This window comes from Tenrec ecaudatus, chromosome Y, assembly GCF_050624435.1.
Source record: "Tenrec ecaudatus isolate mTenEca1 chromosome Y, mTenEca1.hap1, whole genome shotgun sequence".
NCBI lineage: Eukaryota > Metazoa > Chordata > Mammalia > Afrosoricida > Tenrecidae > Tenrec > Tenrec ecaudatus.
Window position 1 is genome coordinate 14,144,320 of NC_134549.1, and position 17,408 is coordinate 14,161,727.

Sequence of the window (17,408 nt, forward strand, 5' to 3'; positions counted from 1 at the left end):
CACAGTGAGTCTACTTTCATTCATATAGATGATAGCCAGGCAGAGAACCTTGTTTCAAAAAGATGATGCCCAGATAGAGAACCTTCAATCATAGAGATTATTCTCAGACAGAGAACTTTCATTCATTAAGATGATACCAGTTAGAGAACCTTTTTTCAAAGATGATGCCCAGAGAGCGTACCTTCTTCGTAAATATGATGACCAGGCAGAGAACCTTCTTTCATAAAAATGATGCCCAGAGAGAAAACATTCTTTCTTAAAGAGGATGTCCAGAAAGAGAACTCTTATTCAATAATGATGCTGCCCAGAGTGAGAGCCTTCATTCATAATGATGATGCCCAGAGAGAGAAACTTTGTTAATAAAGATGATGCCCAGACAGAGAACCTTCTTTCATAAATGTGCTGCCCAGAGAAAGAGGGTTCATTCAAAGATGTTGCCTAGGCAGAGAACCTTCATTCATAAGGGTGATGCCCAGAGGGAGAACCTTCATTCATAAAGATGATGCACATGGAGAGTACCTTAATTCATAAAGGTGATGCCCAGAGAGAGAACCTTCATTCAGAAAAATGATGCCCAGAGAGAGAACCGTCATTCATAAAGATGATATCCAGGCAGAGAACTTTCATTCATAAAGATAATGCTCACAGAGAGAACCTTCATTCATCAAAATGATGCCCAGGGAGAGAACCATCATTCTTGGAGATGATGCCCAGAGAAAGAACCTTCTTTCATAATGGTGATGCCCAGAGAGAGAACCTTCATTCATAAGATGATGCCCAGAGAACCTTAGATCATAAAGATGATGCACAGAGAGAGAACCTTCATTCACAAATATGATGCCCAGAGAGAGAACCTTCTTTCTTAAAGAGGATGCCCAGAAAGAGAACCTTTATTCAATAATGATGCTGCCCAGAGAGAGAGCCTTCATTCATAAAGATGATGCCCAGAGCGAGAACCTTCATTCCTAAAGATGATGTCCAGGCAGAGAAACTTCTTTTGTAAAGATGATGCCCAGGCAGAGAACCTTCTTTCATAAAGATGATGCCCAGAGAAAGAGCCTTCATTCATAAAGATGTTGCCCAGGCAGAGAACCTTCATTCATAAAGATGATGCGCAGAGAGAGAATCTTGTTTCATAAAGATGATGGCCAGAGAGCGTACCTTCATTCAGAAAGATGTTGCCTAGGCAGAAAACCTGCTTTCATAGAGATGATGCCCAGAATTAGAACCTTGTTTATAAAGATGATGCCAAGAGAGAACCTTCATTCATGAAGATGATGCACACAGAGAGAACCTTTATTCATAAAATAACACCATAGCAGAGAACCTTCTTTCATAAAGATAATGCCCAGAAAGAGAACCTTCTTTCGTAAAGATGATGCCCAGGCAGAGAATATTCTTTCATAAAGATGATGCACATAGAGAGAACATTCTTTCATAAAGATGATGACCAGGCAGAGAACCTTCTTTCATAAAGATGCTGCCCAGAGAGAGAGCCTTCATTCATAAAGATGATGCCCAGGCACAGAACCGTCATTCACAAAGATGATGCCCAGGCAGAGAACCTGCTTTCGTAAAGATGATGTCCAGGCAGAGAACCTGCTTTCATAAAGATTATGCCCAAATAGAGAACCTTTTTTCATAAATATGATGCACATAGAGAGAGCCTTCATTCATAAAGATGTTGCCCAGAGAGTGAACTTTCATTCATAAAAATGATGCCCAGAAAGAGACCTTTCTTTCATAAAGATGATGCCCAGAGACAGAACCATCATTCATAAAGATGATGCACACAGAGAGAACCTTCATTCAATAAGATGATGCCAAGAGGTCCTTCATTCATAATGATGATGCCCAAAGAAAGTACCGTCATTCACAAAGATTATGCCCAGGCAGAAAACCTTCTTTCGTAAAGATGATGCCCAGGCATAGAACCATTTTCGGAAAGATGATTCCCTGGAAGAGAACCTTCATTCATAAAGACGATGCCCAAACGGATAACATTCATTCATAATGATGATGCTCAGAGAGAGAACCTTGTTTCGTAAAGATGATGCCCAGAGAGAGAACTTTCTTTCATAAGGATGATGCCCAGTGAGAGAACCATCATTCATGAAGATGATGCCCAGAGAAAGAACCTTCTTACATAAAGGTGATGCCCAGAGAGAGAACCGTCATTCATAAGATGATGCCCAGAGAACCTTCATTCACAAAGATGATGCCCAGACAGAGAACATTCTTTCATAAAGATGATTCCCAGGCAGAGGACCTTCTTTCATAAAGATGATGCCCAGAGAGACAACCTTCATTCATAAATATTATACCCAATGAGAGAACCTTCATTCATAAAGATAATGCCCAGAAAGAGAACTTTCTTGCATAAAGATGATGATCATGCAGAGAATCTTCATTCATAAAGATGATGCCCAGAGAAAGAACTTTCTTTCATAAAGAGGATACCCAGAAAGAGAATCTTTGTCAATAAAAATGCTGCCAAGAGACAGAGCCTTAATTCATAAAGATGATGCCCAGAGAGAGAACCTTCATTCACAAAGATGATGCCCAGGCAGAGAACCAGCTTTCGTAAAGATGATGCTCAGGCAGAGAATCTTCTTTCATAAAGATGATGCCCAAACAGAGAACCTTCTTTCATAAATATGATGCACATAAGGAGCCTTCATTCATAAAGATGATGCCCAAACAGAGATCTTTCTTTCATAAAGATGATGCCCATAGAGAGAACATTCTTTCATAAAGATGATGCCCAGAGAGAGAGCCGTCATTCATAAAGATGATGCCCAGACAGAGAATCGTCATTCATAAAGAAGATTCCCAAGGGAGAACCATCATTCATGAAGATGATGCCCAGAGAAAGAACCGACTTACATAAAGTTGATGCCCAGAGAGATAACCTTCATTCATAAGATGATACCCAGAGAACCTTCATTCATAAAGATGATGCCCAGAGAGAACCTTCATTCATAAAGATGATGCCCAGAGAGAAAACCTTCATTCACAAAGATGATGCCAAGAGAGAACAATTTTTCATAAAGATGATTCCCAGGAAGAGAACCTTCTTTCATAAATATGATGCACAGTGAGTCTACTTTCATTCATATAGATGATAGCCAGGCTGAGAACCTTGTTTCAAAAAGATGATGCCCAGATAGAGAACCTTCAATCATATAGATTATTCCCAGACAGAGAACTTTCATTCATTAAGATGATACCAGTTAGAGAACCTTTTTTCAAAGATGATGCCCAGAGAGCGTACCTTCTTCGTAAATATGATGACCAGGCAAAGAACCTTCTTTCATAAAAATGATGCCCAGAGAGAGAACATTCTTTCTTAAAGAGGATATCCAGAAAGAGAACTCTTATTCAATAATGATGCTGCCCAGAGTGAGAGCCTTCATTCATAATGATGATGCCCAGAGAGAGAAACTTTGTTAATAAAGATGATGCCCAGACAGAGAACCTTCTTTCATAAATATGCTGCCCAGAGAAAGAGGGTTCATTCAAAGATGTTGCCTAGGCAGAGAACCTTCATGCATAACGGTGATGCCCAGAGGGAGAACCTTCATTCATAAAGATGATGCACATGGAGAGTACCTTAATTCATAAAGGTGATGCCCAGAGAGAGAACCTTCATTCAGAAAAATGATGCCCAGAGAGAGAACCGTCATTCATAAAGATGATGCCCAGGCAGAGAACTTTCATTCATAAAGATAATGCTCACAGAGAGAACCTTCATTCATCAAAATGATGCCCAGGGAGAGAACCATCATTCTTGGAGATGATGCCCAGAGAAAGAACCTTCTTTCATAATAGTGATGCCCAGAGAGAGAACCTTCATTCATAAGATGATGCCCAGAGAACCTTCGATCATAAAGATGATGCACAGAGAGAGAACCTTCATTCACAAATATGATGCCCAGAGAGAAAACCTTCTTTCTTAAAGAGGATGCCCAGAAAGAGAACCTTTATTCAATAATGATGCTGCCCAGAGAGAGAACCTTCATTCATAAAGATGATGCCCAGAGCGAGAACCTTCATTTCTAAAGATGATGTCCAGGCAGAGAACCTTCTTTTGTAAAGATGATGCCAAGGCAGAGAACCTTCTTTCATAAAGATGATGCCCAGAGAAAGAGCCTTCATTCATAAAGATGTTGCCCAGGCAGAGAACCTTCAATCATAAAGATGATGCGCAGAGAGAGAATCTTGTTTCATAAAGATGATGGCCAGAGAGCGTACCTTCATTCATAAAGATGTTGCCTAGGCAGAAAACCTGCTTTCATAGAGATGATGCCCAGAATTAGAACCTTGTTTATAAAGATGATGCCAAGAGAGAACCTTCATTCATAAAGATGATGCACACAGAGAGAACCTTTATTCATAAAATAACGCCATAGCAGAGAACCTTCTTTCATAAAGATAATGCCCAGAAAGAGAACCTTCTTTCGTAAAGATGATGCCCAGGCAGAGAATATTCTTTCATAAAGATGATGCACATAGAGAGAACATTCTTTCATAAAGATGATGACCAGGCAGAGAACCTTCTTTCATAAAGATGCTGCCCAGAGAGAGAGCCTTCATTCATAAAGATGATGCCCAGGCACAGAACCGTCATTCACAAAGATGATGCCCAGTCAGAGAACCTGCTTTCGTAAAGATGATGTCCAGGCAGAGAACCTGCTTTCATAAAGATTATGCCCAAACAGAGAACCTTCTTTCATAAATATGATGCACATAGAGAGAGCCTTCATTCATAAAGATGTTGCCCAGAGAGTGAACTTTCATTCATAAAAATGATGCCCAGAGAGAGACCTTTCTTTCATAAAGATGATGCCCAGAGACAGAACCATCATTCATAAAGATGATGCACACAGAGAGAACCTTCATTCAATAAGATGATGCCAAGAGGTCCTTCATTCATAATGATGATGCCCAAAGAAAGTACCGTCATTCACAAAGATTATGCCCAGGCAGAAAACCTTCTTTCGTAAAGATGATGCCCAGGCATAGAACCATTTTCGGAAAGATGATTCCCTGGAAGAGAACCTTCATTCATAAAGACGATGCCCAAACGGATAACATTCATTCATAATGATGATGCTCAGAGAGAGAACCTTGTTTCGTAAAGATGATGCCCAGAGAGAGAACTTTCTTTCATAAGGATGATGCCCAGTGAGAGAACCATCATTCATGAAGATGATGCCCAGAGAAAGAACCTTCTTACATAAAGGTGATGCCCAGAGAGAGAACCGTCATTCATAAGATGATGCCCAGAGAACCTTCATTCACAAAGATGATGCCCAGACAGAGAACATTCTTTCATAAAGATGATTCCCAGGCAGAGGTCCTTCTTTCATAAAGATGATGCCCAGAGAGACAACCTTCATTCATAAATATTATACCAATGAGAGAACCTTCATTCATAAAGATAATGCCCAGAAAGAGAACTTTCTTTCATAAAGATGATGATCATGCAGAGAACCTTCATTCATAAAGATGATGCCCAGAGAAAGAACTTTCTTTCATAAAGAGGATACCCAGAAAGAGAATCTTTGTCAATAAAAATGCTGCCAAGAGACAGAGCCTTAATTCATAAAGATGATGCCCAGAGAGAGAACCTTCATTCACAAAGATGATGCCCAGGCAGAGAACCAGCTTTCGTAAAGATGATGCTCAGGCAGAGAATCTTCTTTCATAAAGATGAAGCCCAAACAGAGAACCTTCTTTCATAAATATGATGCACATAAGGAGCCTTCATTCATAAAGATGATGCCCAAACCGAGATCTTTCTTTCATAAAGATGATGCCCATAGAGAGAACATTCTTTCATAAAGATGATGCCCAGAGAGAGAGCCGTCATTCATAAAGATGATGCCCAGACAGAGAATCGTCATTCATAAAGATGATTCCCAAGGGAGAACCATCATTCATGAAGATGATGCCCAGAGAAAGAACCGACTTACATAAAGTTGATGCCCAGAGAGATAACCTTCATTCATAAGATGATACCCAGAGAACCTTCATTCATAAAGATGATGCCCAGATAGAGAACCTTCATTCATAAAGATGATGCCCAGAGAGAAAACCTTCATTCACAAAGATGATGCCAAGAGAGAACAATTTTTCATAAAGATGATTCCCAGGAAGAGAACCTTCTTTCATAAATATGATGCACAGTGAGTCTACTTTCATTCATATAGATGATAGCCAGGCAGAGAACCTTGTTTCAAAAAGATGATGCCCAGATAGAGAACCTTCAATCATATAGATTATTCCCAGACAGAGAACTTTCATTCATTAAGATGATACCAGTTAGAGAACCTTTTTTCAAAGATGATGCCCAGAGAGCGTACCTTCTTCGTAAATATGATGACCAGGCAAAGAACCTTCTTTCATAAAAATGATGCCCAGAGAGAGAACATTCTTTCTTAAAGAGGATATCCAGAAAGAGAACTCTTATTCAATAATGATGCTGCCCAGAGAGAGAGCCTTCATTCATAATGATGATGCCCAGAGAGAGAAACTTTGTTAATAAAGATGATGCCCAGACAGAGAACCTTCTTTCATAAATATGCTGCCCAGAGAAAGAGGGTTCATTCAAAGATGTTGCCTAGGCAGAGAACCTTCATGCATAACGGTGATGCCCAGAGGGAGAACCTTCATTCATAAAGATGATGCACATGGAGAGTACCTTAATTCATAAAGGTGATGCCCAGAGAGAGAACCTTCATTCAGAAAAATGATGCCCAGAGAGAGAACCGTCATTCATAAAGATGATGCCCAGGCAGAGAACTTTCATTCATAAAGATAATGCTCACAGAGAGAACCTTCATTCATCAAAATGATGCCCAGGGAGAGAACCATCATTCTTGGAGATGATGCCCAGAGAAAGAACCTTCTTTCATAATAGTGATGCCCAGAGAGAGAACCTTCATTCATAAGATGATGCCCAGAGAACCTTCGATCATAAAGATGATGCACAGAGAGAGAACCTTCATTCACAAATATGATGCCCAGAGAGAAAACCTTCTTTCTTAAAGAGGATGCCCAGAAAGAGAACCTTTATTCAATAATGATGCTGCCCAGAGAGAGAACCTTCATTCATAAAGATGATGCCCAGAGCGAGAACCTTCATTTCTAAAGATGATGTCCAGGCAGAGAACCTTCTTTTGTAAAGATGATGCCCAGGCAGAGAACCTTCTTTCATAAAGATGATGCCCAGAGAAAGAGCCTTCATTCATAAAGATGTTGCCCAGGCAGAGAACCTTCATTCATAAAGATGATGCGCAGAGAGAGAATCTTGTTTCATAAAGATGATGGCCAGAGAGCGTACCTTCATTCATAATGATGTTGCCTAGGCAGAAAACCTGCTTTCATAGAGATGATGCCCAGAATTAGAACCTTGTTTATAAAGATGATGCCAAGAGAGAACCTTCATTCATAAAGATGATGCACACAGAGAGAACCTTTATTCATAAAATAACGCCATAGCAGAGAACCTTCTTTCATAAAGATAATGCCCAGAAAGAGAACCTTCTTTCGTAAAGATGATGCCCAGGCAGAGAATATTCTTTCATAAAGATGATGCACATAGAGAGAACATTCTTTCATAAAGATGATGACCAGGCAGAGAACCTTCTTTCATAAAGATGCTGCCCAGAGAGAGAGCCTTCATTCATAAAGATGATGCCCAGGCACAGAACCGTCATTCACAAAGATGATGCCCAGTCAGAGAACCTGCTTTCGTAAAGATGATGTCCAGGCAGAGAACCTGCTTTCATAAAGATTATGCCCAAACAGAGAACCTTCTTTCATAAATATGATGCACATAGAGAGAGCCTTCATTCATAAAGATGTTGCCCAGAGAGTGAACTTTCATTCATAAAAATGATGCCCAGAGAGAGACCTTTCTTTCATAAAGATGATGCCCAGAGACAGAACCATCATTCATAAAGATGATGCACACAGAGAGAACCTTCATTCAATAAGATGATGCCAAGAGGTCCTTCATTCATAATGATGATGCCCAAAGAAAGTACCGTCATTCACAAAGATTATGCCCAGGCAGAAAACCTTCTTTCGTAAAGATGATGCCCAGGCATAGAACCATTTTCGGAAAGATGATTCCCTGGAAGAGAACCTTCATTCATAAAGACGATGCCCAAACAGATAACATTCATTCATAATGATGATGCTCAGAGAGAGAACCTTGTTTCGTAAAGATGATGCCCAGAGAGAGAACTTTCTTTCATAAGGATGATGCCCAGTGAGAGAACCATCATTCATGAAGATGATGCCCAGAGAAAGAACCTTCTTACATAAAGGTGATGCCCAGAGAGAGAACCGTCATTCATAAGATGATGCCCAGAGAACCTTCATTCACAAAGATGATGCCCAGACAGAGAACATTCTTTCATAAAGATGATTCCCAGGCAGAGGTCCTTCTTTCATAAAGATGATGCCCAGAGAGACAACCTTCATTCATAAATATTATACCAATGAGAGAACCTTCATTCATAAAGATAATGCCCAGAAAGAGAACTTTCTTTCATAAAGATGATGATCATGCAGAGAACCTTCATTCATAAAGATGATGCCCAGAGAAAGAACTTTCTTTCATAAAGAGGATACCCAGAAAGAGAATCTTTGTCAATAAAAATGCTGCCAAGAGACAGAGCCTTAATTCATAAAGATGATGCCCAGAGAGAGAACCTTCATTCACAAAGATGATGCCCAGGCAGAGAACCAGCTTTCGTAAAGATGATGCTCAGGCAGAGAATCTTCTTTCATAAAGATGAAGGCCAAACAGAGAACCTTCTTTCATAAATATGATGCACATAAGGAGCCTTCATTCATAAAAATGATGCCCAAACAGAGATCTTTCTTTCATAAAGATGATGCCCATAGAGAGAACATTCTTTCATAAAGATGATGCCCAGAGAGAGAGCCGTCATTCATAAAGATGATGCCCAGACAGAGAATCGTCATTCATAAAGATGATTCCCAAGGGAGAACCATCATTCATGAAGATGATGCCCAGAGAAAGAACCGACTTACATAAAGTTGATGCCCAGAGAGATAACCTTCATTCATAAGATGATACCCAGAGAACCTTCATTCATAAAGATGATGCCCAGATAGAGAACCTTCATTCATAAAGATGATGCCCAGAGAGAAAACCTTCATTCACAAAGATGATGCCAAGAGAGAACAATTTTTCATAAAGATGATTCCCAGGAAGAGAACCTTCTTTCATAAATATGATGCACAGTGAGTCTACTTTCATTCATATAGATGATAGCCAGGCAGAGAACCTTGTTTCAAAAAGATGATGCCCAGATAGAGAACCTTCAATCATATAGATTATTCCCAGACAGAGAACTTTCATTCATTAAGATGATACCAGTTAGAGAACCTTTTTTCAAAGATGATGCCCAGAGAGCGTACCTTCTTCGTAAATATGATGACCAGGCAAAGAACCTTCTTTCATAAAAATGATGCCCAGAGAGAGAACATTCTTTCTTAAAGAGGATATCCAGAAAGAGAACTCTTATTCAATAATGATGCTGCCCAGAGTGAGAGCCTTCATTCATAATGATGATGCCCAGAGAGAGAAACTTTGTTAATAAAGATGATGCCCAGACAGAGAACCTTCTTTCATAAATATGCTGCCCAGAGAAAGAGGGTTCATTCAAAGATGTTGCCTAGGCAGAGAACCTTCATGCATAAAGGTGATGCCCAGAGGGAGAACCTTCATTCATAAAGATGATGCACATGGAGAGTACCTTAATTCATAAAGGTGATGCCCAGAGAGAGAACCTTCATTCAGAAAAATGATGCCCAGAGAGAGAACCGTCATTCATAAAGATGATGCCCAGGCAGAGAACTTTCATTCATAAAGATAATGCTCACAGAGAGAACCTTCATTCATCAAAATGATGCCCAGGGAGAGAACCATCATTCTTGGAGATGATGCCCAGAGAAAGAACCTTCTTTCATAATCGTGATGCCCAGAGAGAGAACCTTCATTCATAAGATGATGCCCAGAGAACCTTCGATCATAAAGATGATGCACAGAGAGAGAACCTTCATTCACAAATATGATGCCCAGAGAGAGAACCTTCTTTCTTAAAGAGGATGCCCAGAAAGAGAACCTTTATTCAATAATGATGCTGCCCAGAGAGAGAACCTTCATTCATAAAGATGATGCCCAGAGCGAGAACCTTCATTTCTAAAGATGATGTCCAGGCAGAGAACCTTCTTTTGTAAAGATGATGCCCAGGCAGAGAACCTTCTTTCATAAAGATGATGCCCAGAGAAAGAGCCTTCATTCATAAAGATGTTGCCCAGGCAGAGAACCTTCATTCATAAAGATGATGCGCAGAGAGAGAATCTTGTTTCATAAAGATGATGCCCAGAGAGCGTACCTTCATTCATAAAGATGTTGCCCAGGCAGAAACCCTGCTTTCATATAGATGATGCCCAGAATTAGAACCTTGTTTATAAAGATGATGCCAAGAGAGAACCTTCATTCATAAAGATGATGCACACAGAGAGAACCTTTATTCATAAAATAACGCCATAGCAGAGAACCTTCTTTCATAAAGATAATGCCCAGAAAGAGAACCTTCTTTCGTAAAGATGATGCCCAGGCAGAGAATATTCTTTCATAAAGATGATCACATAGAGAGAACATTCTTTCATAAAGATGATGACCAGGGAGAGAAGCTTCTTTCATAAAGATGCTGCCCAGAGAGAGAGCCTTCATTCATAAAGATGATGCCCAGGCACAGAACCGTCATTCACAAAGATGATGCCCAGGCAGAGAACCTGCTTTCATAAAGATGATGTCCAGGCAGAGAACCTTCTTTCATAAAGATGATGCCCAGAGAAAGAGCCTTCATTCATAAAGATGTTGCCCAGGCAGAGAACCTTCATTCATAAAGATGATGCGCAGAGAGAGAATCTTGTTTCATAAAGATGATGCCCAGAGAACGTACCTTCATTCATAAAGATGTTGCCTAGGCAGAAAACCTGCTTTCATAGAGATGATGCCCAGAATTAGAACCTTGTTTATAAAGATGATGCCAAGAGAGAACCTTCATTCATAAAGATGATGCACACAGAGAGAACCTTTATTCATAAAATAACGCCATAGCAGAGAACCTTCTTTCATAAAGATAATGCCCAGAAAGAGAACCTTCTTTCGTAAAGATGATGCCCAGGCAGAGAATATTCTTTCATAAAGATGATGCACATAGAGAGAACATTCTTTCATAAAGATGATGACCAGGCAGAGAACCTTCTTTCATAAAGATGCTGCCCAGAGAGAGAGCCTTCATTCATAAAGATGATGCCCAGGCACAGAACCGTCATTCACAAAGATGATGCCCAGGCAGAGAACCTGCTTTCGTAAAGATGATGCCCAGGCAGAGAACCTGCTTTCATAAAGATTATGCCCAAACAGAGAACCTTTTTTCATAAATATGATGCACATAGAGAGAGCCTTCATTCATAAAGATGTTGCCCAGAGAGTGAACTTTCATTCATAAAGATGATGCCCGAGAGAGACCTTTCTTTCATAAAGATGATGCCCAGAGACAGAACCATCATTCATAAAGATGATGCACACAGAGAGAACCTTCATTCAATAAGATGATGCCAAGAGGTCCTTCATTCATAATGATGATGCCCAAAGAAAGTACCGTCATTCACAAAGATTATGCCCAGGCAGAAAACCTTCTTTCGTAAAGATGATGCCCAGGCATAGAACCATTTTCGGAAAGATGATTCCCTGGAAGAGAACCTTCATTCATAAAGACGATGCCCAAACAGATAACATTCATTCATAATGATGATGCTCAGAGAGAGAACCTTGTTTCGTAAAGATGATGCCCAGAGAGAGAACTTTCTTTCATAAGGATGATGCCCAGTGAGAGAACCATCATTCATGAAGATGATGCTCAGAGAAAGAACCTTCTTACATAAAGGTGATGCCCAGAGAGAGAACCTTCATTCATAAGATGATGCCCAGAGAACCTTCATTCACAAAGATGATGCCCAGACAGAGAACATTCTTTCATAAAGATGATTCCCAGGCAGAGGACCTTCTTTCATAAAGATGATGCCCAGAGAGAAAACCTTCATTCACAAAGATGATGCCAAGAGAGAACAATTTTTCATAAAGATGATTTCCAGGAAGAGAACCTTCTTTCATAAATATGATGCACAGTGAGTCTACTTTCATTCATATAGATGATAGCCAGGCAGAGAACCTTGTTCCAAAAAGATGATGCCCAGATAGAGAACCTTCAATCATATAGATTATTCCCAGACAGAGAACTTTCATTCATTAAGATGATACCAGTTAGAGAACCTTTTTTCAAAGATGATGCCCAGAGAGCGTACCTTCTTCGTAAATATGATGACCAGGCAAAGAACCTTCTTTCATAAAAATGATGCCCAGAGAGAGAACATTCTTTCTTAAAGATGATATCCAGAAAGAGAACCCTTATTCAATAATGATGCTGCCCAGAGAGAGAGCCTTCATTCATAATGATGATGCCCAGAGAGAGAAACTTTGTTAATAAAGATGATGCCCAGACAGAGAACCTTCTTTCATAAATATGCTGCCCAGAGAAAGAGGGTTCATTCAAAGATGTTGCCTAGGCAGAGAACCTTCATTCATAAGCGTGATGCCCAGAGAGAGAACCTTCATCCATAAAGATGATGCACATGGACAGTACCTTAATTCATAAAGGTGATGCCCAGAGAGAGAACCTTCATTCAGAAAAATGATACCCAGAGAAAGAACCGTCATTCATAAAGATGATGCCCAGGCAGAGAACTTTCATTCATAAAGATAATGCCCACAGAGAGAACCTTCATTCATCAAAATGATGCCCAGGGAGAGAACCATCATTCTTGGAGATGATGCCCAGAGAAAGAACCTTCTTTCATAATGGTGATACCCAGAGAGAGAACCTTCATTCATAAGATGATGCCCAGAGAACCTTCTATCATATAGATGATGCACAGAGAGAGAACCTTCATTCACAAATATGATGCCCAGAGAGAGAGCCTTCTTTATTAAAAAGGATGCCCAGAAAGAGAATCTTTATTCAATAATGATGCTGCCGAGAGAGAGAGCCTTCATTCATAAAGATGATGCCCAGAGCGAGAACCTTCATTCCTAAAGATAATGTCCAGGCAGAGAACCTTCTTTTGTAAAGATGATGCCAAGGCAGAGAACCTTCTTTCATAAAGATGATGCCCAGAGAAAGAGCCTTCATTCATAAAGATGTTGCCCAGGCAGAGAACCTTCATTCATAAAGATGATGCGCAGAGAGAGAATCTTGTTTCATAAAGATGATGGCCAGAGAGCGTACCTTCATTCATAAAGATGTTGCCTAGGCAGAAAACCTGCTTTCATAGAGATGATGCCCAGAATTAGAACCTTGTTTATAAAGATGATGCCAAGAGAGAACCTTCATTCATAAAGATGATGCACACAAAGAGAACCTTTATTCATAAAATAACGCCATAGCAGAGAACCTTCTTTCATAAAGATAATGCCCAGAAAGAGAACCATCTTTCGTAAAGATGATGCCCAGGCAGAGAATATTCGTTCATAAAGATGATGCACATAGAGAGAACATTCTTTCATAAAGATGATGACCAGGCAGAGAACCTTCTTTCATAAAGATGCTGCCCAGAGAGAGAGCCTTCATTCATAAAGATGATGCCCAGGCACAGAACCGTCATTCACAAAGATGATGCCCAGGCAGAGAACCTGCTTTCGTAAAGATGATGTCCAGGCAGAGAACCTGCTTTCATAAAGATTATGCCCAAACAGAGAACCTTTTTTCATAAATATGATGCACATAGAGAGAGCCTTCATTCATAAAGATGTTGCCCAGAGAGTGAACTTTCATTCATAAAAATGATGCCCAGAAAGAGACCTTTCTTTCATAAAGATGATGCCCAGAGACAGAACCATCATTCATAAAGATGATGCACACAGAGAGAACCTTCATTCAATAAGATGATGCCAAGAGGTCCTTCATTCATAATGATGATGCCCAAAGAAAGTACCGTCATTCACAAAGATTATGCCCAGGCAGAAAACCTTCTTTCTTAAGATGATGCCCAGGCATAGAACCATTTTCGGAAAGATGATTCCCTGGAAGAGAACCTTCATTCATAAAGACAATGCCCAAACAGATAACATTCATTCATAATGATGATGCTCAGAGAGAGAACCTTGTTTCGTAAAGATGATGCCCAGAGAGAGAACTTTCTTTCATAAGGATGATGCCCAGTGAGAGAACCATCATTCATGAAGATGATGCCCAGAGAAAGAACCTTCTTACATAAAGGTGATGCCCAGAGAGAGAACCGTCATTCATAAGATGATGCCCAGAGAACCTTCATTCACAAAGATGATGCCCAGACAGAGAACATTCTTTCATAAAGATGATTCCCAGGCAGAGGACCTTCTTTCATAAAGATGATGCCCAGAGAGACAACCTTCGTTCATAAATATTATACCCAATGAGAGAACCTTCATTCATAAAGATAATGCCCAGAAAGAGACCTTTCTTTCATAAAGATGATGTTCATGCAGAGAACCTTCATTCATAAAGATGATGCCCAGAGAAAGAACTTTCTTTCATAAAGAGGATACCCAGAAAGAGAATCTTTGTCAATAAAAATGCTGCCAAGAGACAGAGCCTTAATTCATAAAGATGATGCCCAGAGAGAGAACCTTCATTCACAAAGATGATGCCCAGGCAGAGAACCAGCTTTCGTAAAGATGATGCTCAGGCAGAGAATCTTCTTTCATAAAGATGATGCCCAAACAGAGAACCTTCTTTCATAAATATGATGCACATAAGGAGCCTTCATTCATAAAGATGATGCCCAAACAGAGATCTTTCTTTCATAAAGATGATGCCCATAGAGAGAACATTCTTTCATAAAGATGATGCCCAGAGAGAGAGCCGTCATTCATAAAGATGATGCCCAGACAGAGAATCGTCATTCATAAAGATGATTCCCAAGGGAGAACCGTCATTCATGAAGATGATGCCCAGAGAAAGAACCGACTTACATAAAGTTGATGCCCAGAGAGATAACCTTCATTCATAAGATGATACCCAGAGAACCTTCATTCATAAAGATGATGCCCAGAGAGAACCTTCATTCATAAAGATGATGCCCAGAGAGAAAACCTTCATTAACAAAGATGATGCCAAGAGAGAGAGCCGTCATTCATAAAGATGATGCCCAGACAGAGAATCGTCATTCATAAAGATGATTCCCAAGGGAGAACCATCATTCATGAAGATGATGCCCAGAGAAAGAACCGACTTACATAAAGTTGATGCCCAGAGAGATAACCTTCATTCATAAGATGATACCCAGAGAACCTTCATTCATAAAGATGATGCCCAGATAGAGAACCTTCATTCATAAAGATGATGCCCAGAGAGAAAACCTTCATTCACAAAGATGATGCCAAGAGAGAACAATTTTTCATAAAGATGATTCCCAGGAAGAGAACCTTCTTTCATAAATATGATGCACAGTGAGTCTACTTTCATTCATATAGATGATAGCCAGGCAGAGAACCTTGTTTCAAAAAGATGATGCCCAGATAGAGAACCTTCAATCATATAGATTATTCCCAGACAGAGAACTTTCATTCATTAAGATGATACCAGTTAGAGAACCTTTTTTCAAAGATGATGCCCAGAGAGCGTACCTTCTTCGTAAATATGATGACCAGGCAAAGAACCTTCTTTCATAAAAATGATGCCCAGAGAGAGAACATTCTTTCTTAAAGAGGATATCCAGAAAGAGAACTCTTATTCAATAATGATGCTGCCCAGAGAGAGAGCCTTCATTCATAATGATGATGCCCAGAGAGAGAAACTTTGTTAATAAAGATGATGCCCAGACAGAGAACCTTCTTTCATAAATATGCTGCCCAGAGAAAGAGGGTTCATTCAAAGATGTTGCCTAGGCAGAGAACCTTCATTCATAACGGTGATGCCCAGAGGGCGAACCTTCATTCATAAAGATGATGCACATGGAGAGTACCTTAATTCATAAAGGTGATGCCCAGAGAGAGAACCTTCATTCAGAAAAATGATGCCCAGAGAGAGAACCGTCATTCATAAAGATGATGCCCAGGCAGAGAACTTTCATTCATAAAGATAATGCTCACAGAGAGAACCTTCATTCATCAAAATGATGCCCAGGGAGAGAACCATCATTCTTGGAGATGATGCCCAGAGAAAGAACCTTCTTTCATAATCGTGATGCCCAGAGAGAGAACCTTCATTCATAAGATGATGCCCAGAGAACCTTCGATCATAAAGATGATGCACAGAGAGAGAACCTTCATTCACAAATATGATGCCCAGAGAGAGAACCTTCTTTCTTAAAGAGGATGCCCAGAAAGAGAACCTTTATTCAATAATGATGCTGCCCAGAGAGAGAACCTTCATTCATAAAGATGATGCCCAGAGCGAGAACCTTCATTTCTAAAGATGATGTCCAGGCAGAGAACCTTCCTTTGTAAAGATGATGCCCAGGCAGAGAACCTTCTTTCATAAAGATGATGCCCAGAGAAAGAGCCTTCATTCGTAAAGATGTTGCCCAGGCAGAGAACCTTCATTCATAAAGATGATGCGCAGAGAGAGAATCTTGTTTCATAAAGATGATGGCCAGAGAGCGTACCTTCATTCATAAAGATGTTGCCTAGGCAGAAAACCTGCTTTCATAGAGATGATGCCCAGAATTAGAACCTTGTTTATTAAGATGATGCCAAGAGAGAACCTTCATTCATAAAGATGATGCACACAGAGAGAACATTTATTCATAAAATAACGCCATAGCAGAGAACCTTCTTTCATAAAGATAATGCCCAGAAAGAGAACCTTCTTTCGTAAAGATGATGCCCAGGCAGAGAATATTCTTTCATAAAGATGATGCACATAGAGAGAACATTCTTTCATAAAGATGATGACCAGGCAGAGAACCTTCTTTCATAAAGATGCTGCCCAGAGAGAGAGCCTTCATTCATAAAGATGATGCCCAGGCACAGAACCGTCATTCACAAAGATGATGCCCAGGCAGAGAACCTGCTTTCGTAAAGATGATGTCCAGGCAGAGAACCTGCTTTCATAAAGATTATGCCCAAACAGAGAACCTTCTTTCATAAATATGATGCACATAGAGAGAGCCTTCATTCATAAAGATGTTGCCCAGAGAGTGAACTTTCATTCATAAAAATGATGCCCAGAGAGAGACCTTTCTTTCATAAAGATGATGCCCAGAGACAGAACCATCATTCATAAAGATGATGCACACAGAGAGAACCTTCA